Source organism: Caretta caretta, chromosome 4 (assembly GCF_965140235.1).
Source record: "Caretta caretta isolate rCarCar2 chromosome 4, rCarCar1.hap1, whole genome shotgun sequence".
Lineage (NCBI taxonomy): Eukaryota > Metazoa > Chordata > Testudines > Cheloniidae > Caretta > Caretta caretta.
Window position 1 is genome coordinate 48,608,593 of NC_134209.1, and position 27,416 is coordinate 48,636,008.

The 27,416-nt window shown below is 43.4% G+C and overlaps 1 long non-coding RNA gene across 2 annotated transcripts; it reads left to right on the forward strand.

The window, feature by feature from the left end:
• LOC125635104 (uncharacterized) lies at positions 1–25,803 on the forward strand. 2 transcript variants are annotated; one of them, XR_012667939.1, is made up of 3 exons: positions 1–84; positions 8,510–8,779; positions 25,061–25,803. It is a non-coding gene; the product is annotated as an uncharacterized LOC125635104 (long non-coding RNA). The 2 variants fall into 2 exon arrangements; XR_007356146.1 differs by lacking the exon at positions 25,061–25,803 and adding an exon at positions 14,289–14,395.
• Positions 25,804–27,416: the final 1,613 nt, after the last annotated feature.

The window sequence follows — 27,416 nt, forward strand, 5'->3', positions numbered from 1 at the left end:
ACTCCCCTCCTTCCTCTAGTCACACTGACTTTTCAGCTTCTGCTGCAGAGGAATCTGGTGTCATGGAAGAAACATCCTTGACCGGTAAGTACTCCTTTTTATGTATATAACCTGGCTCCCATTTGTGTTGTCCATAAGTCCCTTTCACCAGGAGGTATACACTACCCATTCTTGTACCTGCATCTCCACCTCAATACCAGCACATTCAGCGCTTGAAATCTTTCTTGAGAGATTGGCAGAGCTGCAAGTTAAAGCACTGCAAAAGTTAACCACTGTTGCAACTATCATCCCTCTGCTACTGTGCAAGCTCTTTCTTGTGTGGTGTTGCTATAAGCCGTGGCAACACTTTCTTCCTTTTTTATAATAGAAAAATAACTAACTTGAAGCCAAGAGAACACAATTTTTCACCTTCAAGATATCATCCTGTATTTGTTAAAGAACAATTACAATCCCAGTCCCATATGATAATAGCTGTGCGTTAACAATGGCTAGAGGCATAACTTCCCTGTATACAGTAGAATACCTTGGGAATGGAGGTTGTTCGTAACTCTGAACAAAATGTTACAGTTCTTTCAAAAGTTTTACAACTGAACATTGACTTAATAGAGCTTTGAAACTTTACTATGCTGCTTCCTCTTTATTTATCTATTTTTGTAGTTTATGTTTAACACAGTACTGTACTATATTTGCATGGTTTTTTGTTTTTGGGGGGGGGTTTGGTCTTTGCTGCTGCCTGATTGTGTACTTCCGGTTACAAATGAGATGTGTGGTTCACTGGTCAGTTCGTAACTCTGGTGATCGTAACTCTGAGGTTCTACTGTGGTTTATTGTAGAAATATAGGCTAAAATTTGCTATCAACCCATGCGTTATCTTTTTCTCTGTGTAATTCCTGTATCGTAAAATTAAGTTTTCAATCTATATTATCCTAAAATAAACTACTTCGCATGGACAGGTGCTCCAGTATTGATAGCTTCTGTTTCACTGAGCAGCTCAATTAGTGTGATATTCTATCACCTTTAGTTAAAGTGAGTAGTGCTTTACTTGGAGAGTTGCCCCATGGAAGTCAATGTGAGTATGGGATTGCTAAACTTTAAAGCCAGAAGGAACTATCATGATTATCTAGTCTGACCACCTTCAACTTGCAAGCCTCAGAACCTCATCCACCCACTCCTTTAGTGGGCCCATAACCTCTGGCTGAGTTACTGAAGTCCTCAAATCTGGATTTAAATTTCCAAATTTGATTTAAAATCTACCATTTATTTTAGTTCAAACCAGGAAATGACCCATGACCCACAGTGCAGAGGAAGGCAAATAAAATCCCCAGGTTCTCTGCCAATCTGACCAGGGGAATATCCCTTCCTGACCCCAAATTAGACCCAGAGCTTGTGGGCAAGACCCATGAGCCAGACACCTGGAAAAAAATTCTCTGTAGTAACTCAGCACCCTTCCCATCTAATGTCCCTTCTCTGGCTGTTGGAGATTTTGGCTGTTAGGCCATATGCGATTGTAGGCATTCTCATCATACCAGCCCCTCCATAAAATCAAGCTCAATCTTAAAACAAGTTAGGTTTTTTTAATGCCTACTACTCCCCTATGAAGGCTTTTCCAGAACTTCACTCCTCTGATGGTTAGAAACCTTCATCTAATTTCAAGTCTAATCTTTTGTACTACTTGACACAAAGTAAATTAGCAGTATCTATGCCTCAATATCCTTGTCTATATTTCTTCTATAAAATAGGATAATAATTTACCCCACGAGTGTTTTAAGAATTAATGAGCTAATATTTGCAAAGCAAATGAAGTTTTAAAATGCTCAGTATTAATATGATTGTGATTGGTTTCCCTTGGGACGGGATAGAAAGCTGTTAACATTAAGAGCGGATTTCCTGTCCTACTTTGCTCCCTTTGCACAGCCCAGACTGGTTGCATCCATCTAACTGGGGATTCATCCCTGGAATAAGGAAGTCTCCAGTGGGCATAAAACTAGTGTAGCCTTTCCTATACCACTCTCCTCATACCCCCTAATGCAGGGTTCATGTCAAGACTGGAGAAGAGGGTTTGCTGCACTCTGGCTATGCTCACTGCTAATCAGTCCTTATTGGACCCTCCAGTAAACTGTGCTAGTGTTGGGGACTGGCCAGAGAATTAGCTTTCTGATAGCTCTCCTAATATGTTTCACCATGTGTGAATTTAGCAAAGCAGAGAATCTGGATTGGCCATAGAAATGTTCTGTATCTGAAATATCACCTATTCACATCTAACCGCAGTAGAGGGGAGAATTATACCCTTCCCTTTACTAGTAATTCTACCCATGAATTATCTGTAACAATGGAAAAAGGAAACAAACCCACACACAAATAAAGCACTTACTTAGTCATTTTAGCTTCATTTTCATTGGTGTGCAAATAAACAGTACATATACAGAAAATGGTAGATGAAGCCTACTAATTAATGTGGGTATAAAATCCATTCAGGATAAATACAAAAGCATACATAATAAAAAGACTGTCTTTTGAACAGATCTCTTCAGAGATTAAAAACAAAACATTATAGTTCAAATCCCTACCCCAGCATACACCTGTGTAACTCCATAGAAATCAATAGAACTATATCTGTGTACACCAGCTGATTATCTGCCCCCAAAATATTTGAGGGTTAGGACCTGGACTAAGTAGCTTCTTATGTTCTCAGATCTTGTCATATTACTATCAATTGTTCCTTCTAAACAAGGTTGGCTTTTCAGAGCTGTAGTAAACCATTCAATCACGTTGTCTGCATAAGAGGTATGAGGCCCACTCCTAAATATAATCCTTTGGGGCAACCTAAAATAAATTGCCAACTGTTTGTTTTTAATCATTGTTGGACAGTGTGAGCTCATCAAGTGCTCCTAATAAACATATGTGGTGATGGGGTTTTCTGATTATTCAGGAATCTGGAAGGTATTCCACCAATAATTATAATATATGTGACAAAAGTAAAAATATGTGACATGCTAGCATCATGTTGACTACCCTCCCAGCATTTACTGGGTCTGTTTTACCTGCTCTAAATAAATGTTTTGAGATCTGGTAAGTTGAGTGTTTTACATTGGCAAAAATCTCTGGAATAAAGAGCAAGAGGCATTCATGATTTTCTGTTTCCCTTTCTGTAGGGATATGTGCCATTCTTTTCCCCATTTTTCTTTAAGGCAACATTAACGGGATACTGTACTGTATTGCACATTCTCCAGAGAGGGAGGATAGATTTACAGTTAAAGTACAAAACTGAGTACCAAAGCCCTGGCTTCTATTATTGACTCTGTTACAGACCTCCTCTGTGAGCTTGGGCATGTCAATTAACCCCCATCTGCCTTGATTTGCCTACACGTAAATGAGGCATAATGCTACTTACCTACCTCACAGGACTGTTGAGTCTTTAATGCATTAATGGTTGTGTAAATGAACAGATGAGAAGAACAGAGAGAAGTCACCATAGAAGCAGTGTTCTTATTACTAAAATTCTCTCTTATGCAAAAGGGAAACTTAAAATCTGCGGGCCAGATACACAATTGGAGTAAATCAGCATTGTATGCCAGTTTATACCAACTGAGAGTTTATGCTTTGTTTACATCTCACAGTAAAAAAAAAAATTGACCATTATATCTGCAGTTGTCATAAATATAAAGGGAGGGGTAACCACCTTTCTGTATACAGAACTATAAAATCCCTCCTGGCCAGAGGCAAAACCCTTTCACCTGTAAAGGGTTAAGAAGCTAGGATAACCTCGCTGGCACCTGACCAAAATGACCAATGAGGAGGCAAGTTACTTTCAAAGCTGGGGGGGATGGGACAAAGGGTCTGTCTGTCTGTGTGATGCTTTTGCTGGGAACAGAAAAGGAAGGGAGTCTTAGAACTTAGTAAGTAATCTAGCTAGATATGTGTTAGATTTCTGTTTTGTTTAAATGGCTGGTAAAATAGCTGTGCTGAATGGAATGTATATTCCTGTTTCTCTTTGTAACTTAAGGTTTTGCCTAGAGCGAATCTCTGTTTTGAATCTAACTACCCTGTAAGGTATTACCATCCTGATTACAGAGGTGATTCTTTAATTAAAATTCTTCTTTTAAGAACCTGATTGCTTTTTCATTGTCCTGAAGATCCAAGGGTTTGGGTCTGTGTTCACCTAGGCAAATTAGTGAGGAGTTTTATCAAGCCTTCCCCAGGAGAGGGGGTGTAGGGCTTGGGGGGGGGGGGGATATTTTGGGGGGAAGACATCTCCAAGTGGTCTCTTTCCCTGTTCTTTGTTTTAACACGCTTGGTGGTAGCAGCATAAGGTCCAAGGACAAAAGGTAAAAGTTTGTACCTTGGGGAAGTTTTAACCTAAGCTGGCAAGAATAAGCTTAGGGGGTCTTTCATGCAGGTCCCCACATCTGTACCCTAGAGTTCAGAGTGGGGAAGGAACCTTGCCAGCAGTAGCCCTGTTTTACAAGAAGGGGGAATATTGTAAATACCAGTATAAAGGCAAATATCACAGTATTATAAATATCGAGATTAACAGCACATAGGGTAAGTGATTTCTTTTTAGACAACCACGTCACAGCCATTTGTTTGTGAATCAGTTCATGTAATTGTTGACAAAAGGGGCCCACATGAGTATAGTAACCTGTATGTGTTTTGAATGAAGGAAAAGAGTCACCGAGTTTGTACGTCCTTGACTTTTAGTACACTCTTCTTCAGAAATATAAACATGTATGGAAGAACTCTCATCTGGTGCAAACTGATGTGACTCCATTGCATTCAGCAAATTTGACCCATGATATTTTACCTTTAGTTTGAAAGTGTTGCTTTCCCTATAACTGCATGGATGGAGGTGATGAGTAAATCAGTGCTAGTAAGGGCCTTCATCCCTTGAAAGGCACTCTACATGGAATCCAAAACTGGTATCTTTCATAATGGAGTAGGGAGAGAAGTAAGCAGGGGAAGGTATTAAATTAACAAAAGGAAGGTGCAAAATTTGTTTAAATATTAAACCAAGCCAAGGCACAGAGCCAGAGAGGTGGATTCATTGCATAATAGGATGAAGAGTAAAGCCAGATAAAAGATGTATAGGTCTAGTAGTCCCATGTCACCAGTTCAGCATGGTCTTTTTAAAGTCACAAGTAAAAATCAGGTTTCAGAGTAACAGCCATGTTAGTCTGTATTCGCAAAAAGAAAAGGAGTACTTGTGGCACCTTAGAGACTAACCAATTTATTTGAGCATAAGCTTTCATGAGCTACAGCTCACTTCATCGGATGCATACTGTGGAAAGTATAGAAGATCTTTTTATACACACAAAGCATGAAAAAATGGGTGTTTACCACTACAAAAGGCTTTCTCTCCCCCCACCCCACTCTCCTGTTGGTAATAGCTTATCTAAAGTGATCACTCTCCTTACAATGTGTATGATAATCAAGGTGGGCCATTTCCAGCATCATACACATTGTAAGGAGAGTGGTCACTTTAGATAAGTTATTACCAGCAGGAGAGTGGGGTGAGGGGAGAGAGAATCTTTTGTAGTGGTAAACACCCATTTTTTCATGCTTTGTGTGTATAAAAAGATCTTCTGTAATTTCCACAGTATGCATCCAATGAAGTGAGCTGTAGCTCACGAAAGCTTATGCTCAAATAAAGTGGTTAGTCTCTAAGGTGCCACAAGTAAAAATCAGTGCTACTTTTTATATATTTTCTCCAGATACATCTTCTCAAAAGATTAATCTCCCTACAGATTTGTAACAGAAATTGTGTGAGCTGGGATCCACTAGCCAATATTTAGTTTTTGCTTACTGTTACCAACTATTTGCCTGTATCTACATACCATTAATTTTAAAAATGGGAAATTGTTTGGCAGATTTTCACTACCTAACAAATTGTGAGTTACCTAGAGATGCCATCAGTGTGTTACAAACAGTGAAAGGATGAATTGCATCCATTTCTGGGCATGGTTGACCTATTAGGGCCCTTTCAAATTCATGGTCCATTTTGGTCAATTTCATGGTCGTAGGATTTAAATTTCATTATTTCAGCTATTTAAATCTGAAATTTCACGGTGTTGAAACTGTAGGAGTCCTGACCCAAAAAGGAGTGGGGGGGAGGGTGGGGTCGCAAGGTTATTGGGGAGGGGGGTTGTGGTACTGCTACCCTCACATCTGTGCTGTTGCTAGCAGCAGCTCTGCCTTCAGACCTGGGCAGCTGGAGAGCGGTGGCTGCTGTTGGCAGGGAGCCCAGCTCTGAAGGCAGAGCCACTGCCAGAAGCAGTGCAAAAGCATGGTATCGTGCAGCCACCCTTACTTCTGCGCTGCTGCCTGCAGGGCTAGGTCCTCAATCAGCAGCCACCACTCTCTGGCTGCCCACCTCTGAAGGCAGCAGCGCAGAAGTAAGGGTGGAGTGGTATGGTATTGCCACCCTTACTTCTGCACTGCTGCCGGTGGGGAGCTGCCTTCACAACTGGGTGCCTGGCTAACAGCCACCTCTCTCCAGTGCCCAGCTCTGAAGGCAGCTCAGAAGTAAGGGTGGCAATACTGTGACCCCCTTAAAATAACCTTGTGACCCCCCCTGCAACTCCCCTTTTGGTCTCCCTTGTGAAGCCTGTATAGTATAGAGTAAAAGCACAAAAAAGACCAGCTTTCACAGGGGGGAGACCAGATTTCACAGTGCATGATGCTTTTTTCATGACCGTGACTTTTATAAAGGGCCATGCATACCTATGACATTATACAAGTCATATAGTATAATAAATTACTAAATAATAAAATATAAATACACTTAATTCCAGTAAATATATTGCTCAGTAAATTAATTCATTAGTATTTAATTACTGAAAATTACCAGCATCACTAATTACTTGCAGAATGGACATGTTATTTCACTACTGTTAATCATTGTAAACATTTGTTTCATGAAGTTTATTAACACTAATTTTAAGTTCACATTTTATAAAAATGATTCTGCCTAAAACTGGAGCCTTCTTTCATTACTGGTATTTTTAAAATATGTTCCCAAAACCACATCAGGACATCACAGTATCTTGCCATACACCATAAGCCATTGCAATATAAATCAGAATTTATCATTACACAGTACAGGATGTAAAACAGAAAATCCAGGGAAACAGAGTCCTAAAGAACATTTTCTTCCTTTTCTCAGACGTCTTCTGTTAGCTTTGAAAAGGCTCAAATTAGAAGTTTGCAACTAATAAATGCTGACTGCCCTTAGAAAAAGCCTTTTCTTTGCATTGTTATGCCACCCTCAGTTCAACAAGTCAGCAACACTGACTATTTCCTAGAAGCAGCTCTTTGCTTTACCCATAGGATTGATTGTGTAAAAGGGACAATGATTTAGGAGCTTTAATAAAGTATTCTGGGTTTTAACCACTATACTAGAGAGAGAGTATTGCAAGACTTATTTCTTCATCTTGTGCAAGAACCAACTGAAAACAAATTGAAAGGTCAGGAGTCATGGTGGGTGGAGTTGAAATGCATGGCCCCTCCAAGACAGGCATCCATGTTAAGAGCACAAATATTTTTTTTAGTCAGTTTCCTTAAAGTAATCCTGTAATGCTGTGATATCCATATCATGTACATCTAGGAACAGCTGGTGACCAGTACGTAGTAGTAAGTATAATCTTTTTGGATAATTGATACATCAGTGGGAAGGTAAATCATCCACACTGCAGGACTTTCTACTTCTTGAAAATCAAACTTCCCAAAAAAATCAGTACACACTTGGTGAAGAAAGAATTTAGGTTTTGCAGAAAAATATGACAGACCCTTTCTTTTCAAGGGAAAATTAATCATAAAGGGTAGTCTAGTCTCCCTTACTCATATTAATATTGTCACTAGTTGTAACCATTTTTATTGACAAGCATTCTATGAGGGGGAAAAAGCAACTGATAATGCTCTTATCCCCCGGACAGGATTCAGAAACATTATCTACATTTACAAAAGAAATCTTGTGTGTGTGTTTGTGTTGCAGACAGGTCAGTATGTTACTGTATGAATTTAACTTGTAAAAATGTGAAGAGTGTATCATTCTTCACTGACAGTGTTTAATTCACTTTTAACTGGTGCCATTTCCGAGATGGAAATGCTGCTATCCAAACTTCTAGCAAAAATATTTTATGTATTGAGTAGCCCATGAACATACAGCAGATAATCACAGTAATGAAATTCACATGGCCCTGTATTTTATGTATGATAACCATGTGACACTCTGTACCTCAAAGCAGCACCCTGGAACCCACATATTCACCACTGTCATATAATTATATGTTTTGTAATGATGCCTCGCGAGGTATCATTTTAAAAGTCTTGCTCTGTTAAATATCAATATCCTATTGGATTGTATGCACTATGATTGTATGTGAAGTTATGAAATTTTGCCATGTGTGTGCTGTGTTGTGAGGTTGGGGAACACCCACAATCAGTCTTTCAGGTACAACACTGGAGTAGCCAGACATGCTGATGGCCCACTAAAGGGAATCTACTTTCCCAACAGCCATCCCAGAAGACTTCTCAGAGACAGTATGTAGACAGTGGCGAATGCTTGACCAATGGGGGTGGACCCCAATGTCAGATGCATAGATCTTTCCAGCAAGCTGGAAGAAACTCTGAGAGGGGAAGTGACATCATGACTGGGCCTCACTCCCTGCACAACTCAATACCTGGAAGAAACGTCTGGAGGACAAAGACTTTGAACTGGGCAGTGTGGTCCCAAGCTGGAAAGGAGTCTTAGCCTGTATATTGAGGAACTATACCATCTGTCAGGGTAAGACACTGCTTGATGCAAATCCTCTTTAGTTTATAGAACCCAGACTGCAAATTTATTTTTGTCTCTTAGGTAACCAACTTAGATTTTAAGTAGCAGGCATAGAAATCAATCTTTCTATAGTTGATAAATCTGTTTTATACTTTACCTAAAAAAATGAGTTTTAGGTGAAGTTCTTGGGACATCTCAGCTCAGTTTACAAAGACTAGTGTGTGTCCTCTCCACATCGAGGAAGGAGCAGGCTGGGTAATGAACATTGGTCAGGCTTCTGACCAGGGCATGATGGTACAGTTCTAGAGTGCACGGCTGGGGAGCTGGAGGGGAATTGGCTGGAGCCTCTCTATTATTAGTTCATGAGTGGGAGAAGCATAAATGTAACTCAGTTGCGTGTGTCTCTGCCTCTGGATGTCTGTGTAAGTGCAATACGTGCCAGAGATTTGTAGCTTGCCAACAGCATCACAGGGTGAGAGGCAGCCCAGGTTGATAGGACAGAGGACTACGAACAGTCCCACAGTCCAGGCTGCACCTTGGGGGAAAACCCATCACAACTCATCAAAAGGTTCATTTGTGAAAGGCTTCAGCTTCTAGAAAGCTGCTAGAAAGAGAGCCTCATGCCCTTGGACTAAAAGTTTGATCAGGTGACTTAATGGTCCTAGCTTGGAGAGGTTTCTCTCCATGTTCCAGTCTAGTGAGTTCTTATTAAACTCATTTGTTGTTTAGAAATAGGCCTGTATACTAAAGATGAGCAGCCTGCTTGCTCTGAGGGCTAGTGTGGAGATGGGGTGGGGACACAGCCCAGTCTTCTTCCTGCCCCTCTCTGGAACTTAGTTTCAAATTCCCACCTCTTGCCTTGGGGTTCAGAAGCCTCCTACAGCCTTTGGAGAGGTAGGAAAGCCCCAGAAATAATCACCTTCATCAGCAAACAAACAACCTAAGTGCCTCCCACCAGGAGTCCTTTAGTCACCAGTCTGAGCACTTTCTCCCCTTTGGCTGATTATAGCATGCCATGCAAGTTCATAAGGGCCAGGCAGACAGGCAACACCTGGGGCTGAGCTGAAACTCTTGGACTGCTGTGTCCCTACAAGGGCAGTACATTCCATGTCCAGCACCCCATGCAGCCTCTCCTCCAAGTAAGGGTGGGATTTCTTGACACGTCCCTTTGCCAACCAGGGAACTGGGAGAGGACAGCTGGCCCCTTCATTCTATTGATATTTGAAAGGGCCAGTTGCAATCTGGCCTTTATTTTGAGTAGTTGAGTACCCATACGCCACTATGGATATCTCGTACAACAATTTCATGCCAAAATTAAAACCTCCTTATGCAATGATTGACCTCAACAAAATGAATAGATTGGCCAGGCAAAAACTATTAAAATAAAAGCCCTTAAGAAAAATAGCCATTAGCAATTCCACTTCAGGGTAGGCAAATAACTGATATTCGGGTTCAGTGATGGAACAAAAAAAATTAAATTGTTTAGGGTCAGCCTACAACAATTCTTCCAGGGGGCAAGAGGGAGTCAATTCTGATCAAACCAAAACTTGAGATGTTTAGGGGTTTTCTTGTATGGGTTTTTGTTGCTGTTAAATATAGTTAACTTTTGAAACAATGACTTTTTGAAACAAAAAGTCAAGATTTTGTTTAGAAAATGTTGAAAGGAAATGTTTTGACTTTAAGAATCCGTTTTTTCTTTTTTATTTGGCTGAAACTATTTGCCAAAGTCAACCCAAATTCAAAAATAGTTTTGTTCATCCAAAAAAAATGCATTTTTCAGAAAATAAACTATTAATCCCCAAAACTTACCCAGCTCCAATTCTACTGCCATCCACCCACCTCTTTCCCAAGAACATAGGATAAGGGGTGACATTGCAACATTTCTTTAACAAATCTAGGTTCTGACCTACCAAGGGATTTGTGGGTGAGAAAGTGAGTTCTATTAAACACTTCACACTACATGTGTAAATTTTGGCAACAAAACTATTGTACTGTAGCATCTCCTCCACTGGGAGCTGTTGTAATTATTGCCTGAAACATTTTTAGGAAATTGGTAAGCCTAAAAAATGCATCATTCCTTCTTTGTCACTTTTCTCTAAAATCTGCATGAACAGTGTTTTGGGTAGTGTATTATATAATTACCCTAGTAAACTAAGCACAGGGAGTACAGTAATAAACTCCAAATACATATTCTCTGAGAAAAACCTTGAGGAGTTGGCATACACAAGATTTTCCATGTTATTTCGTTGAAAATAACCCCTTTGACTGGAGAGATTTGTCATTCATGTGCAGCATTAAAATTGTCAAGTTTGTAGGCAACAAGTATATTTGACCCTTAATGTACCTAATTTTCTGTAAACACAGAATTAGATGTGAAGTTTAAGTGTATAGGCAATTCTGATTCATTTAAAAAAAGACAGTCAGTTTCATTATATCTAATAACTTTATAAATTAATGTAATTGTTCAGCAAATGTAGGCTTTGCATATAAAGTACCTTAATCTAATCCTAATATTAATTGAGTGTATATCAAAGTCTTTCTCTTAAAGATGTGATGTATTTTTTCCAAGTACAATGAGTCTATAAAAGAAGTTTCTAATTGGCTGAAAAAAAAATTCAGGCTCTTCAGTATTCTCCATTTTCTGTAAAGGAAATTGCTCTCAAATCAGTACAGTCTATAAGATTAGAAATCTATTTTAATTGTACCCACAGTATAACTATCTGGTTTTGCCCTCATTAAGCTGGGAAAACTTCCATGTAGTTAATGATAGTATTGTCTCTGAAAAGAAGGTAGCATAGTCCAGTGGATAGAGCAGGTAATGAGAATCAAGAGGATAGTGTCCATTTTTGGACAGTCCACAGATGTCAGTTGTCAGTCCTCGGGCCTGCAACCTATGGACTGATGAAGGAAGATTCCTAAAATGGACACTGTACTGAAGACCTGGGTTACATTCCTGGATCTGCAACTGAGGACTTTGGATAAATCAGTTAAAGCCAAATTTTCAGTGTTTATTTGGGGGTATAGCCGGACAGTCACCCCACTCTGGCCTTGAAGGGGTTAAAACAGCCCTGGGAGCCACTGAGGCAAGGTGGGGATAGAGGGTTGGGGGTTCCCCTGGGTAGGGAGACCCAGATTGTGGGTTACTGCTCGGGGCAGAACCCTGACATAGGGGGGCACTGGGGTCCGGGAGAGATACAGGGGCCAGTGGCAGGTGAGGCACCAGCCTGTGGAGGGCGCTCCTGAGGTTGGAGAGCTAATTCCCAGGATGACCAGCAGGAGGTGCCGCACCAGTGAGTCATCACTTCGTTACAGGGGACACATGAGGAGGATGAGCATGTATGGTGTAGCTAGGAGTGTGTAGAACCTACATCTATAAAAAGATGGGTGTCATATGTGGGGCTGCTTTGTAGAGATCCCCACACCAGGGCCTCCACTGGTCTAGGCTGCTAACCCTGGCCAGCCCAATCTGCTGACATAACATACAGGGCTGGTGGCCTAAGGAGATATGGAAACTCCTGAACCTTCTAATCTGCTACTGCCTTTGTGGGGTTTATACAAATTATGTTCTGAACTGCAGCAGCTAAGACTGTTTCCCTTGCCATCACTGTGCATAAAGACCTTTTGACGTTTCAAAACCGAGCAAAAGCCCAGCAAATCTGATGTAGGCACATTCAGGCTGGCTGTGAATCAGGCAAATGTAAGTCACAAGGCCCAGGAGGAGCTGGTGCTTAAACAATGTTGCCAATCCTCACATTCTGCTATAGTTTGTCTTGACTTTTAGCCTACACCTTCAGAGCAGAGTTAATTCACACTGTAACACACAACAGTAACCTTGTTACTCCAGCGTTGCCCCAACTCCACTCCTGTCCATGCACAAAACCCTCTCACCCAAGTTCAGTGGTGCTTTAAACCTGCCTTAGCTGGGAGTATAGGCTAGAGGTTGGGTGCTATTTTCACTTGGGTAGTAAGCTGCCCAGTTTGTAGGTTGGACACAGGCTAAATCATTTCTCATAATTCCCTCTATGTGCCCAGAAGGACAGACAAATTCTCCCACAATTCAATAGTAAAGAATCATGGGATGTCTCAGCTTATTGCAGCACAAAGAACCATAGGATAGGCCACCCAGAACTTCCAGAAGTCCTAGTGACACACATACGGATGAGTGCAGCACCAGTGAGAATACAGTAACTCGAGTGTGGCTTTGCGGTGTGGCTGCTTACACTTGAGTTAGGCTAACACAGGAGCTCAGAGCTGGGGGCCCAACTGCCTGACTTAACTCTGTGGTAAAGGCTTACCCTTAGAGGGAAGTTTTCTGATGTCCTTCATATGTTAATACATTAGCATACATTAATAGGTTAATAGAGGTGGGGGGTGCAGATCTGGGCAGCTGGCCAGCATTGACTAAATTGGGTAGCCATACTCATGTACATTCTTAAGCGAAGTAGACACCCTTCTGTATTTACCTTCCTCAGTCCTTGCACTGTGAATGGAGCCTGCATTCAAGCAAGTGCCTGGATGCCTAGAAACTATGGCAGAAGCCACCCTGAAAGGGAAAAATGATCTGGTTTGCAAAAAACATGTAAAATCGTTTTGTAGCTATGCATCACTGTCCCAGGGAACCTTGCAGCACCATCTGCTTTTCAACAAATGCCACAAGTTTCTGTCATGAATGAGAGCCCTGATTTGAATGAATTATCAGTTAGTGTAGGCACATTTTAATAATATAAAAAAATCTGATGGCAACACACTGTAGAAAGCATGCAAAGAGGTCTCCTAAAACCACAAAGATGTCAGTTTAACTCTTCATTAAAATAAAAGTTCTCATGTGAAGATTATTTGGCTTGGGAAAAGAAAATAGATGAAAAATATTATGTAGGAAAACAAACAGGTACAGAACCCTGTATGTAGAGTATAAAGGGAAGTTATTGTTCAGTGTTAATAAATCTACTTCACTGGGATGATATGAAACTTAATTAATTTTTTTTCAAATTAGTTTGAGGTCTTTAGTTAAAATGTTCTATAAATGCAAACTATTACTATTTATTATTTCTAATATTTGTAATTAACATTTCCTAAATTCAGTGTGAGTTACTTTAAAAGAATAGTCAACTACAAGAAGTATTTAAATAAAGGGATGCACCACCAATCTGTTCATATAGAATCTTTTTTCTGCCAATAATCACTAGTAGAATATTACTTCATCAAAGTTTTGCAGTGTGTCTGGTGAAGAAACAGTAAAATCTTCCAACTTACAGTACAGTGGCAGTACTCACCAGTTCAGAGAAAGCATTTACAGAAACTTCAAATGTCCATTTCACCCAAGCTCTGAGAAAGAAAAGAGGAACCGACTTCCCACAAACTTGCACTGCTGACAAGCTTCTCAGTGTCATTTTAAAAAAAGAGGGAACCTTTCAAAAAAGCTGTATTCTTGCCAAGTGGATGAGTTGGGACAGGAAGACGTTACCCAACCAATTTTTTGCTTCACCTGCTCCAAAGGAGTATACTACCTCTTTTACAGACAGGCTGGAGCCTACAACTAGGACTGCCTGGGGTGTAATCAAAGAGACCCTGCCCCACCCTACAGCTGGGATATATAAACGCAAAGAGGAAGCTAAAGACAAGGGAAGTAAAAGGTATGTAGACTGTAATGTTGGAGGTTTTCTATCAGGCTCTAGGAGACCAGCCTAACCAGAGGTTTTATTTGGGGATTTTAAGTTTGGGAGCTGAACTAAGGTTCTGAGGTGAGGACCTTATGAGCTCTTCATTTGAATTCTCCTATCCTGAAGCTGTGTTAAAGGACATGTTGTTTTGTTAGCGTGTGTTTGCTTCTCCTTGCCTTGGGCTGCTAAAGTGAACTTGTTGCTCCCAAGCAGGGGGAATCAATGCAGAACACACCCACAGTACCCCTGCTGGGCTGCAAGGGGCTGTGCAGGGACCTCCGACACCTTTACACCTGCATATAAGCAAAGTTAAGATTAAAATGTATCTACTATGGAGATATTGATATGATCTTGAAGTTGTTATAATGTTACTGTCCTAGCTGTTTAACTTGAGCCTACCAGATCCACTATCTGTCACAATGAAGCAGTGCCTGGGAATGCCAATTCAGTGCTTAAGGACATATTATTTGTTCATAAAGAGTTAGATCCATCTCCCATGAAAAGTCAATGGGAGTCATGCCATCAGCTTCCATGGGAGCAGGAGCAAGCTGAAAGTCTGCTGGGTGCTTTTCAGGGTGTTAATAACATGTTCACTTCACTCACATATTTTTAGAATCTTGGGTTGGCCAGTATTACAACTCACTTGAATTCTGGATGATGTCTAAGATTTTTATGTTAGCCAAAAATGTGCTATGTACTTCATAGGTATGTAAGAATTCAGGTGCCTGGCCAAAATTGCTCACAGGGGACAAAAGTACAGAAAAGGAAAAGGGATGTAACCCAAGATTTACTTTTTTTTTTTTAATAGGCTGAATAAGGATCTACAGCAGCAGATGTGTCATAAGATGAATTGCCTCTATGAGAAATTTGTTTGCTGCCCTGCTCTGACCCAGGGCCTGCGCTTACCCAGAACTACTTTGCACAGTTCCTGCCTGAAGGTCTGGGCCATAGACTGAGTATTCTCCAACCCAGCCGAGAGTGTGTAGCGAGGCGGTGTGGTGCCCCACCACACCACAGGGGGCCGAGTCCCCTTACAGTTGGTGGAGAATGCAGGCATGAGCCCTTGACCACTGTGAGAAGGGGTCTGGGGGGGGGAATGTTCCCCCAAAGGAGTCATGGATATGTCCAAACTTTTTAAGCTCCTGGCGGAGAGCCAGGATCTCCAGCAGGCAGCCCAGCTCCAGCAGCAACAGCAGCTCATCCAGCAGCTGGGGACCCAGTAGCAGCAGCTGATTCGAGACCTGGGTGTTCAGAACCAGGAGTTCCAGCGACAATGCATACAGCAGCTAACGACGGCACTGCCGTGCCCCCCAGAGCCCCAGCCGGGAGACGTGGCCGGGTCACCCTGCCCCACTGCGCCTGTGCGGCTAACCAAAATGGGTCCAGAGGATGACCCCGAAGCCTTTTTGGTGACTTTTGAAAGGTTGGTGCAGATTGTAGGGTGGGCACCCGACCAGTGGGCCACCCTCCTGGCCCCATATCTTACCGGGACTGCCCAAAGTGTGTACCAGGGGCTATCCATGGAGGATATACCCAGGTAAAGGCAGCGATTCTAGAGGCCTTAAATGTCAACCCAGAAACCTTCCAGCAGCGGTTCAGGAGTCTGACCTACCCCACAGGCACCTGACCCCAGTTGGTGGCCCAGGAGCTGAGGGAGCTGTGCAAGCGGTGGCTACAGCCCGAGAGGCAAACCCCAGGTGAGCTCACTGAGCAAGTCATCCTGGAACAGTTCATCCACATCCTCCCGCCGCGAGGAGGGGCCTGGGTCCTCCGCCATCGGCCTGCGATGCTAGCAGCCGCCATCGCTCTAATGGAAGATTTCCTTGCAGCTGAAGCCCCAGTGGGACCGGCTATTTGAGCCCACCCACCAGGACCCAAGCGCCCTAACCTAGAGATGAAGGGGAGTGCTCGGATCAAGCTGCAAAACCCTTTGCAGGGCCAGGAGCCCCAGTATAGACATCCCAAGGGGCCAGTTCAACAAGCCCCTCATGATCCTGAGACAGGGGTCGGAAAAACCAGTTGAAGCCCCCCAAGGGGCCCTGGGGGAGCATCCGCCCGGCCCGGACAACCGGAGCTCAGACCCTGTTTCACCTGTAGGAAATATGGCCACTTGCAACAGGATTGCACCGAGAGGAACTGCAGTTCGGTCACGTTTGCGTAGGGGAAAACCACGCCCAACGGCCACAGACCACCAAGATTACAGTGCCAGTAGTTGTTGGGGATTTCCCGACCCTGGCCCTGATTGACTCAGGCTGCAGCCAGACCCTAATCCACCAAAGTTTAGGCCTCCCGGCAAACCCCCACCTGGAGACCATCCGGTTGCAGTGTATCCAGGGTGATGTACGGCCCTACACCAGTGCCCAAGTCCAGCTAACAGTGGATGGGGTCACACGGCTGGTGGTGGTTGGCCTGGTTCCACAACTAGCCTGTCCTGTGATCCTGGGATGTGATTGGCCAAAGTTCTCAGGGGTCCTTCATTCAAATGCCAAGGAAGGCCCCGAGATCACCCCAGCACTAGAAGGAGGCTGCTTTGGCACCCATGGAGAGGAGGGGAAGGAAAGGGACCCCAATAGACAGAGAGGAGAGCCCGAGGACCCCCCGCCATCAAACCTAGGGTTAGCACCGACTTCTGCCGGGACCAAAGGGAGGACCCTACCTTTAGTCGAGCATATGAGCAGCCTGCAGTCATTGATGGGCCCATGATCGATCTGTGCCGGGCAAAGGTGTGGCCCCTTTTCGAGTTACGTCATGACCGTCTCTATCAGGTGGAACGAGATCCCCGCACTGGAGACGTCCAGACCCAACTGCTTGTGCCTCGATGTCACCGACGAGCAGTAATGAAACTCACCCATGACATCCCGCCTGCAGGGCACTTGGGCCATGAAAAGACCATCACCTGAATTTTGACACTGTTCTTTTGGCCTGGTGTGCACCAGGAGGTGAGTAACTACTGTAGTTCCTGTCCAGAATGTCAGCTGGCTGCTCCCGCACAGACGCCCAAGGACCCAATGATTCCCATGTCCATTGTAGAAACACTATTTGAGCGAGCAGCCATGGACTTGGTGGGCCCCCTCCCAAAAAGTATGGCTGGGTTTCAGTATGTGTTGGTCAGCGTGGATTATGCCACCCGTTTCCCCGAAGCTGCCCCGCTACGGAGTATCACCACCAGAACCATCACTGATGAGCTCATGAAGGTCTTTGCCCGGGTGGGCTTACCCCGGGAACCCCTTACTGACCAGGGCACCAACTTCACCTACAGACTGCAACCTCCTGGGGATCAAGCAGCTACGCACCTCCATCTACCACCTGCACAGCACTTCTTTGAGGTTCAACCATATCCTCAAAGAAGTGCTGTGCAAATTTCCCCCAGAGGACCTATGCCAATGGAATCAGCTGCTCCCGCCTTTGCTTCTGGCCGTCTGTGAGGTACCCCAATCTTCCACAAAATTTTCCCCTTTTGAGCTATTGTATGGACGTCGCCCAAGGGGGCTACTGGACCTCCATGAGGGAGACATGGGAGCAAGCCCTGTCACCAACCCAGAGCCTTCTGAAGTATGTCTTCCAGCTTCAGGAACGCCTCACTCAGAGAGGAGCTCTAGCTCGGGAGAACTTGAAGGTGGCTCAGGAAGCTCAGGCTGAAACATACAACCGGGAAACCCGGGTCCGCAATTTCAAACCCAGCGATTGGGTTCTGCTCATACTGCCCCCCTAGCGAATCAAAACTACTGGCCCGTTGTCAGGGGCCATATGAGGTGGTCCGAAAGGTTGGACCAGTCACCTATGAGATTAACCAGCCTGACTGGCGCAAGAAAACTCAACGATACCATATTAACCTCCTGAAGCCCTGGCCAGAAAAGAGGGCCTTTTAATTAACCCATGCCCCCCAGAGCCCAAATTGGGCCCCCGAGTACCCCTGACCGAGGACTCCATGGTGCCCCAACTCGGAGAAACCCTGACCAAGGAGCAACGTAAGCAGACCCGGTGCCTCCTACAGGCATTCCCCAGAACTTTCACTGCCCAGCCAGGCCACATGACCCTCATTCACCATACCATTCGGACAGAGACTGGAGTGGTGATCCAGGAGTCGAACAGGCCCTTGCCAAACCGCATGCTGCAAGTTGTTGAGGAGGAAGTCCAAGCTATGCTAGCCTTGGGGGTCATTGAAACATCACAAAGTGAGTGCCGCATACCTGGACGATGTCGTCATTTACAGCTGCCAGTGGGAGAACCACCTGGAACAGGTAGCTGCGGTCCTGAGGTCCCTGCGGGCAGCAGGATTAACTGCCAATCCAAAAAATGCCGCATTGGATGGCTAGAGACCACCTACCTGGGATACACTATCAGGAGGGGACAGGTGAGACCCCTTGTGGGAAAGGTTGAGGCCCTGGCGGCCTGCCCACTGCCCGCCACGAAGCACCAAGTGCACCAGTTCCTGGGACTTGCAGGCTACTACCGGTGGTTTATTCTCGGTTTCGCATCTATCGCAGCCCCTTTAACCTGACTTTTTTGACCAAAGACAGCCCCCGACGTATAGTGTGCACCCCAGAGTGCGAGGATGCCTTCCAGGCACTCAAAGACACGAGCCCCAACTTTAACTGGCAGTTCATCCTCCAGATGGACACCTCAGAGGTAGGACTTGAGGCCATCCTGTCCCAGGAGGTAGATGGAGAAGAAACCTGGTCTTATACCTCAGTCGAAAATTGTTTCCACGAGATAGGAACTACACGGTGATAGAGAAGGAGGCCCTGGCAGTGAAATGGGCCTGTGACACATTGCGTTACTACCTCCTTGGGGCCCTGTTCATGCTGGTCACTGACCATGCCGCACTTCAGTGGTTAGCCAAAATGAAAAATAATATGAGACTAACGTGCTGGTACCTGACGCTGCAGCCCTATGCTTTTACTGTCCGCCATAGGGCAGGTAAGGACCACGTGAATGTAGACTTCTTGTCCCACCTGGGAGATTTGGAAGGGTCTGGCCTCGATGAGCGGGATCCAGACTTGGGGAGGGGTAGTGTGGTGCCCCACCACCCCGCAGAGGGAAGAACCTCCCCAGACACCAAAGTGGGTGGAGCCAGTGGATCCTTCGCCCGCCTCCCAGAGGTCAAGGCACAGGACAGGAAGTATAAAAGCCCAACCCCGGAGCTCACTTGGGCCGCAGCCGCCAGAGAGGCCAGACGCCTGTGGCCTGGCTTCGGCTTGGGAGACGCTGGCAATCCACGGCAGAGCCGAGGACTGGCCAGACCAGCCAATGCCTATGCCAACCAATGCACGGAGGAGCTGCCCAGCATACCCCTCGCCAGCTGCCCAGAGGAAGCCATGGTGCCAGAACCCTCTGAGGACGCCACCCTGACCCCGGTACCCTAGGAGGGGAGTACAAAAGTAGTCCAGGGGCAGCCGACCCTCATCTGGCTGCAGCACTGCCAGAGTTTATGTCAGTATGTTGTGGCCAGGATCCCTACTGACTCCGCAGCAGGTCTTCTACTGCTGCTAGGGCCCCAGGGTAGGATGCAGTGGAGTGGGTGGGCCTACGTCCCCCCTGCCACCCAACTCGTGGGTGGTAGTCTTCCCCCCCCCACCCTGGTTGCTCAAAGCCAGGAGCCTGGGGTTTGCTGTTGCACTATTTGCTCAGTCCCTGCCTGAGGGCCTGAGCTTCTGACTGTTTGTTTGCTGCCCTGCCCTGACCCAGAACTATTTTGCACAGTCCTTGCCTGAAGGTCTGAGACACAGGGTTGCCAAAATTTTAATTAACTTTAGAATTATCTTGCAAGGAAAGGTATGGCCGCAGAATATTAGTTTACCACCATGAGAAGAACTAAGGAATAAGAAAGAGTTGGAGTTTAGAGGGATGAAGAGAGGACAGATGTGCATAGCATGGGTGTCCTGAAGATGAGACATCCTACTAAGGTTTCTTTGAAGGGAAATCCCTTAAGTATCTATTCCTTTAAACAAGTATGGCATAATTACATCAAAATATGAATCCTTCTATCTAAATGTCTGCTATTAAAGTATTATCTAGATATTCTAGAGGATAAACTTTCAAGAGATGCTACTAATCATAGAATCAGTGTCAAGGAATATATAGATCTATCCTGCACAGCTTATCCTCATGTCATGTCAAAAATGTAGATGAAGCGCAGACCAGACACGAGAGCGATAATGATGAGAGAGGTGGTTTCTGCTCCCTCTTTTGAGGGGTTGCCTTTTGTCACTGAGGATCACATTTTAAAGGACTTTTGGATCCTTGATTATACCTGCAGTCCCAGGTAGCAGCAGTGGCCAATAGGTGTTTTGTTTTTAATTATCATCTGTGTCTGCTGAGGAGGTTGCAGCTCTTCTTCCTTGATGCAGCCATCCTCACAGTTATTCATGTCTGGGACTTTCAGATTGAATATTGTATGCACTCTGCCCTGAAGACAACTCATGGACTTCAGCTTGTGCTGCTCACTTAACAGTGCCAGCCATGTATAGTGTGTTTATCACCTTGCTGATAAACCAAAGCCAAGTCTGAATTCTGGGGCATGGTGAAAAGTCCAACTTTTCTTTCAGCCTTTCATTTAATTTTTCTGAGGTTGAAGATGCTCTGAGGTTCTGAGACGAGTTGAGCTTTCTGAGGAGTGGAGGGATTCCTGTAATTCACATTGAACAATGTATTATTTTGTTAGGTCTTAAACTTTTAAATTAACTAGAACATAAATGGTTGCAGTCTCATTTTATCAGAATAAATAGATTTAAGAAAGATGCCTCTAATGAAAATTTTCTAAAGAATCCTGGAATTTACAGTGAACTTAAAAACTTCAGTGTGTCCCATAACGAGTGTTTGATATCAATAAAACTGTTTGGCTAGGACTGAACAGCCAGGAAAAATGTTTGCCTTCCTGACATGAAAACAATCTTCTCCCTTTTTTTTTTTTATTTTTTCCTTTGTGCTCTGATTTAGAGTAGTAGTAATTATATACATATCTGACAGTAATTATGGGTGAAAACTGGATGAATAGATAAATACTGAAATACCTTCTCTACATCTTAGATGTTCAAGATCTTGGAATAATCTCTGTTCTGCTAGCATGTCTCAGCAGGGTATATTTTATTATTACAAGAAGTCTTTAACAAGAAGTCTGACTCTTTTTACATGTGACTCCAGACAAAATCTGACAAATTGGAGAACACTAGAAAACCAAACCTAGCAGACTGGAATATGCAACCATCAAAAACAAAACTTGTGGCTACAATAAATAGCATAATATATCTAAGCTTTGCAATATTTTCAATAAAAAGAATAATTTGCTCTCTGCTGAACATAGAACTAACGGAAAATCAAATTAGACCAAATAACATCAGTATCCTTTGGCTGCCAAGAGGTGTAGAGGGAGATAATCTGTTTTTTGGACGTTCAGATCTAAAAAATACTTCATCTCAATGTCATAAACTACTCTTTATGCAATGAAAGAGCCCTACAATTTTCAGAGGAGGAAAAAATAGACAGGAAAATAGTGGAAGCAAGAGCACTATTCTACGTAGAATCTCAGATGTAAAAGATGAGGAAGAGGGACATTTGGGGTGATGCAAAAGCAAAGGGAGTTGTAATTCAAAGGGAGGTGGATTCTCTTTATAACTAGATCCATGCCTCTATACACAACTGAAGAGGAGAGTTTTGTTCCTATCTAGCATAGTCTTTATGGAAAAGAACAAGAGGTGTTAAATTATACTCTTTCCCCCCTCTGCAACCCCCCCCCCCCCCCGCATCCATGTTCTTTGTGCATGGACTGAGAGAGATTTTATATCATAGCCCAGATTAAGAGCCAGTGGTACAAAGGAGCTACAAAGCTGCCCTGAGCTGAGGAATCCTCAGATGGTGTAGAGCTGTCATAGCTGGCTCTACACCACCCCCTTCTGGACACTCCATTCTTGTGTGAGGGATGCACCAGGGGGACTGAGGTTGCAAACCAGTGTAATGTATAGCAGCAGTGAGGTTGCTCTACACCAGGGTCCAAGAGCAGACATAGTTTACAACTACCTTTTTTGCCCTCTCTACCCCAATCCTTTGCCAACTGTACTGAGTGATCACAGTATTATGTTTTCTTTCTGGATTCTCACTCACACTCACACTGCATTGCTGTATGACTAGTTGAATATACTTAACTTCCTTAATTTCTAAACTGTGCCCTCAGACAGAGCATCCATATTTCTATCTCTATAGACATTCTGCTCTCACTTTTACATGACAATTAATGGTGTTTCTTTAAAAAGGCAGAGGCCTGAATAAGCAATCAATACTGTTTATATAAGATTGACTCTATAAATATATAGATATAATTCAACTTTGGATAGTACAATGTAAACTTTAAGCATTTTTCCTTTTTCAACATTGGATCAATTTAAAAAATAATAAGGTGGATTAAGAGAGACATACATAGGCAGGCATCTCAGTGCAGCTCAAAGCTTAACAGGATGGATCCAAGGGTAGATACAGAATCACAATTTTAAGGGATGGCATATGTTGAGGGACAAATTAATTATAGGGCAATAACTCTGTCTAGAATCTGCTGGCACCTGACTAGCTGTCCATGCTCACTGCCCATTCCTCAGGCTCATTGGCTGTGCCTGCATAGCAGGAGAGGCAGCTGAGAATGGTACAGATGGAGAGTGTATCCTGCCTCCCCATACAGTCATGGCAACAGCAGTGGCTGAAGAACTGGGAGGAGGTGGGGCTGAGCAAGCTGCAGGTGACCCCACTCCTCAAGCATCCAAACCAATGGCACACTCTCAGCCTTACAAGAGTGCAGTGTGTGTAATTTGAATGGGGGGGAGGGGAGGCATATGTGCATGTCTGAATGAACGTTAACAGATGTAAGCTGGGATTTTCACTTCCCTTGAATACCTTATCCAACCTTATGGACAATGAAGATGAATACTGACCATAGCTTAACATTTCTCAGTAGAAGAATTAAGAAGTCAGGGAGTCTTGAAATTGCCACTTTTTAAATCCTGCCTTGACTACTGCAACATCCTTTGGGGACTTCAATAGCACAGATATAGATGTGAGGTCTTTTTTAGGAGTGGTGGGTGAAATTCTGTGGCCTGCGTTGTGCGGGAGGTCGGACTAGATGATCATAATGGTCCCTTCTGGCCTAAATATCTATGAATCTATGAATCCTTCTGTCTGGATTCCCAAATACACACAATATCCCTGTCAGTGCATAAAAATTGATGTCCCTAAACTCATCTACTTTGTCTATGGGATTCCTGATTTGAATCCCTCTGCTCACTCTACCTCTATCACATTTAAGCTTTTATCTTCAAAGATCTATATAACTCTGCCCCACTCTACGTAACCTCCCTTGTTAAACTTCATGTTGCCCCCATCCCCTCTGCTCTGCCAGTGCTCCCAGCTTTATCTGCCCATTTGTCAGTTTCTCACAGTAATCCCTGTGCCTTCTTCCACATTGCTTCCTATGCATGATGTAACATCTCTGACTTCACCAGAAAAGGCCCTTTCCTGTGTACATTTAAGTCCCTTTCAACAGTCTAATTTCTACCATGATGCTTAAAGTGAGTCATATTTACTTGCATATAATTTGCCTATGGTTGTTTCAATTCTTTCCCCTAACCTCTGACTACTTATCTGTACTTAGCTTGTGAGCTTGTGGGATCAGGACTCATCCTTCTTGAGTGTTTGGAAAGCACTACACACACAGTGGATGCCTCTGTAAAATAACAACAGTAATAATAATTAGAAAAACACAAAAGTTGACGCATGCATTAGATATTTGTCCTCTGAGAACAGAAGGTGAGACCATTTATTTTTGTGTTCTACTTTCTGGGCCTTGAGAGCATTAAAATTCATGCTGTGTGGTTGTCTTTAACTGGATCTGAATAACTTTCTTTCATTTCCTCTTCATCCCTGAAATAGGCTATTTAATATTAAAACTTTTACCTCTTGTGCTTCCCTGCAGAAAGTGTGTAATTCCACTGGTTCGCAGAGGTTAGGTTCCAAATAACTCAATAGTCCTCTGAAAGAACATATCAAGTTTTGACACATTTTTCACATTCTGGTGGTGGTGGTTGTTTGTTGTTATATTATTACATTATTTACTAAGACCTTGATCCTGCAAAGCACTTGAATGCATGTCTAACTTTAAACACACCAGTAGTTTCAGTGACTTCAATGGAACTACTCATGTGCTTGAAGTTAAGGACATGCCTAGGTACTTCACTGCACTGGGTCCAAAGTGCTCAGCAATTTTCAAGATTGAGTCCTTAAATCACAGAAATTAATTTCTTCATTGCTGTCCAGTATCTATTTCTCCTGAACCCCAAGGATGGAGACTTGGTATTATTTCATGTTTCTTTGCTGCCACAAAAAATACAATTTCGCATAGTTAATCCCTGAGCCTGTAGACCTTGATGCATGTACTTAAATTTACTCCCAAGAATAGTCTTCACTTACTTCAGTGGCACTGCTCACATGGGTAAAACTACTCCCTTGTGAGAGTGTTGGAGGATTGGAGATTAATTTGAAATGAGGCTGAACAATCCATTTTCAATTAGACTGATAAAGTTTGCATTGTGTTAGTCAATATTACACCTGTCATCAGCCTCACTAACAAGTACGTTTTTTTTTTTTTCAGATATTCAGACATGCAGAAGAATTTGGCACAGGGTAAACAAGTCCAAATGTAGATGATAATGTCATTGGTCTAAAATGTACCGTGTCTGGCACAGCTGTCCAAGGAGGACCCACTCGTGATCTCTGATATTCGGACAACTATAATAACCATAAGCCACAATTATATAACTCCATTCATTCTGAAGGATCATACAGCTTGCTCCTGCTCCCATTGAAGGCAGTGAGAGCAGGAGCAGGCCCACAAAGTGTTTTACAGACATATATTTACAAATACACAGCCTCATTGTGAAACAGTTCAGGTTGCTGCACGCATCACATGCCTATATACCTGACACAAAACCAAAGCAATGAAATGTTAACTTACTAGCAGTAAATTCCCTCTGCTTCTTACACACAGGCATACACCCTTACTGCAACTACCATACACATGGCCCACACATCACAGCTTTACCCGTCTTCTAGCAATGCCATCTTTCTATCACCCACTTTACAAAATTACCCTCTCCAAGTGAACGAGAGTACCTTTCAACATTCCGTTTTGCTTACCCCCTTTACCACACTACTCTCCTCCCCCAAAATTATCAATTGTTGACATTGGGATACCCAGAAACATCGTTTCACAGACCCGCTACCAAAAGCTATGGGCAGCTCTTAAGCCTCTTCTCAGTGACACACTTAGCAGGAAAACTAGTGGGTCTGATAGAAGCTCATGGCTTGTTCTGTTCCCCATTGATTATATAATTTTCTGCCAGAATACCTAAATAAATGGAGAGCATTTCCACCATTCCGAATCTGGGTGATATGTTGTGCCACTAACACAATTTTATAGTAGATTTCTATTAATAGGGTGGATGCAGCTACTCTTTTTTCCAAATCTATGATCAGAGCTCCCACTGAAATGTCTCATTCTGGGGATATCTGCCAGAGTTTCATAAGTTTACTTTTTTTAAGTTTTCTCCAAACTGAAATTAATCATATCAGTACTTAAAATCTAACTTGTTCTAGAACTCCATGTACATTAGTGATTCAAAGACCAGGGGCATACTGCCAAAGCTTCAAATAACAGGAGAAAAGTAAAGATTGCAAATCACACTTTGTGTTTCATCAAATTGCAAACAGCTATAATCTCTGAAGTTATAAAGCAGAGTGATGGGGACCAGAGAGGGGGAAATATGGTAAGCCCCATCTTGTGTCCCATACTGTGTCCCAGATGTTAAGGGAGAAGACAAACAAAGTATACTTATAGAATTGTTAAAGCTTGTGAAAAATACATCCAGACACATCATTTGTTCTGTCTGCACACAATGTTTACCCAATGTGGGATGTGTCTGTATTTGACAACCATAGGTGCAACAGACATATGCTGCCAAATAACATTTTCTGATAAATGCCTGTGTGAGCTTGCCATCTGCCATTAGTTCTTGGTGGTTTTCTTAACTATAGAGATGCATTCATTTTGATTGAAAGTGCTTCATAAATATGCTGAAGGACAAGAATGGAGTGAGTTAAGAATAAACAGCTAATCCCATCCACCTTATATCTGTCTCCCACCCAAAACTGGAGTGGAAGCAGCAGGTGGGGACCCCCCCCCTTCTCCCTGTCCCATCTGTAAACAGGAATGGCAATGCCAGCTCAAGTTTCTTGAGCTTGTGGGACTGTGGCAGAGCTCTGTGGAGAGCATTCCCATCTGGTGGCTTTCTGGCACTGCAGCAGACTGCCTCCTGGTGTAGACAGTATGCTCTTCATGAGTATCAGGCTGCGTGTGATGCTGTCACTGACATTTTCATATAACAACTTGTGAGCCCCGAGTTGAGGGACCAGGCCTGGGAGTATAGTGCCTGGTGGTGAATCTGGCCTTGGGTATCTGTATTCACTGTTCATGTCGTATACCAGAATACTGTCCAATGCTTTACTTTACTAATTATACTTTGTCCTTTTCAGACAATGCAAAAGTTTGAAGAAGGAGACAAAGTGGAAATGAGAACAGGCAGGAATTTAAACTGATCAGTTGTTGTGGTTCTGTTGCATGTAACAGAAATGAGAAATGTAGAAGGCTGATCCTGGCTAATTTACGTTAGTTTTATAGCAAACTGTGCAAGCAAACTTACAACAGCTTGTTTTATTATCACTTCGTATTAGCCCATTTAGCCTTCAGAGATTACTGAATAACTGTCTTGTGTTGTCCCCCCATATCTAGTGTGATATGGGTTATGTGTATATTTGTGCCATTCCCTGGGTATTTGTCCATGTACTGCTAGCACCTGTACCCCATGCCCACACATGTGCTATGCACAGGCATGTACCCACATCCACACTCCCCCTTTTCAGTATGCAATGGTAGAATTACCATTTCAGGG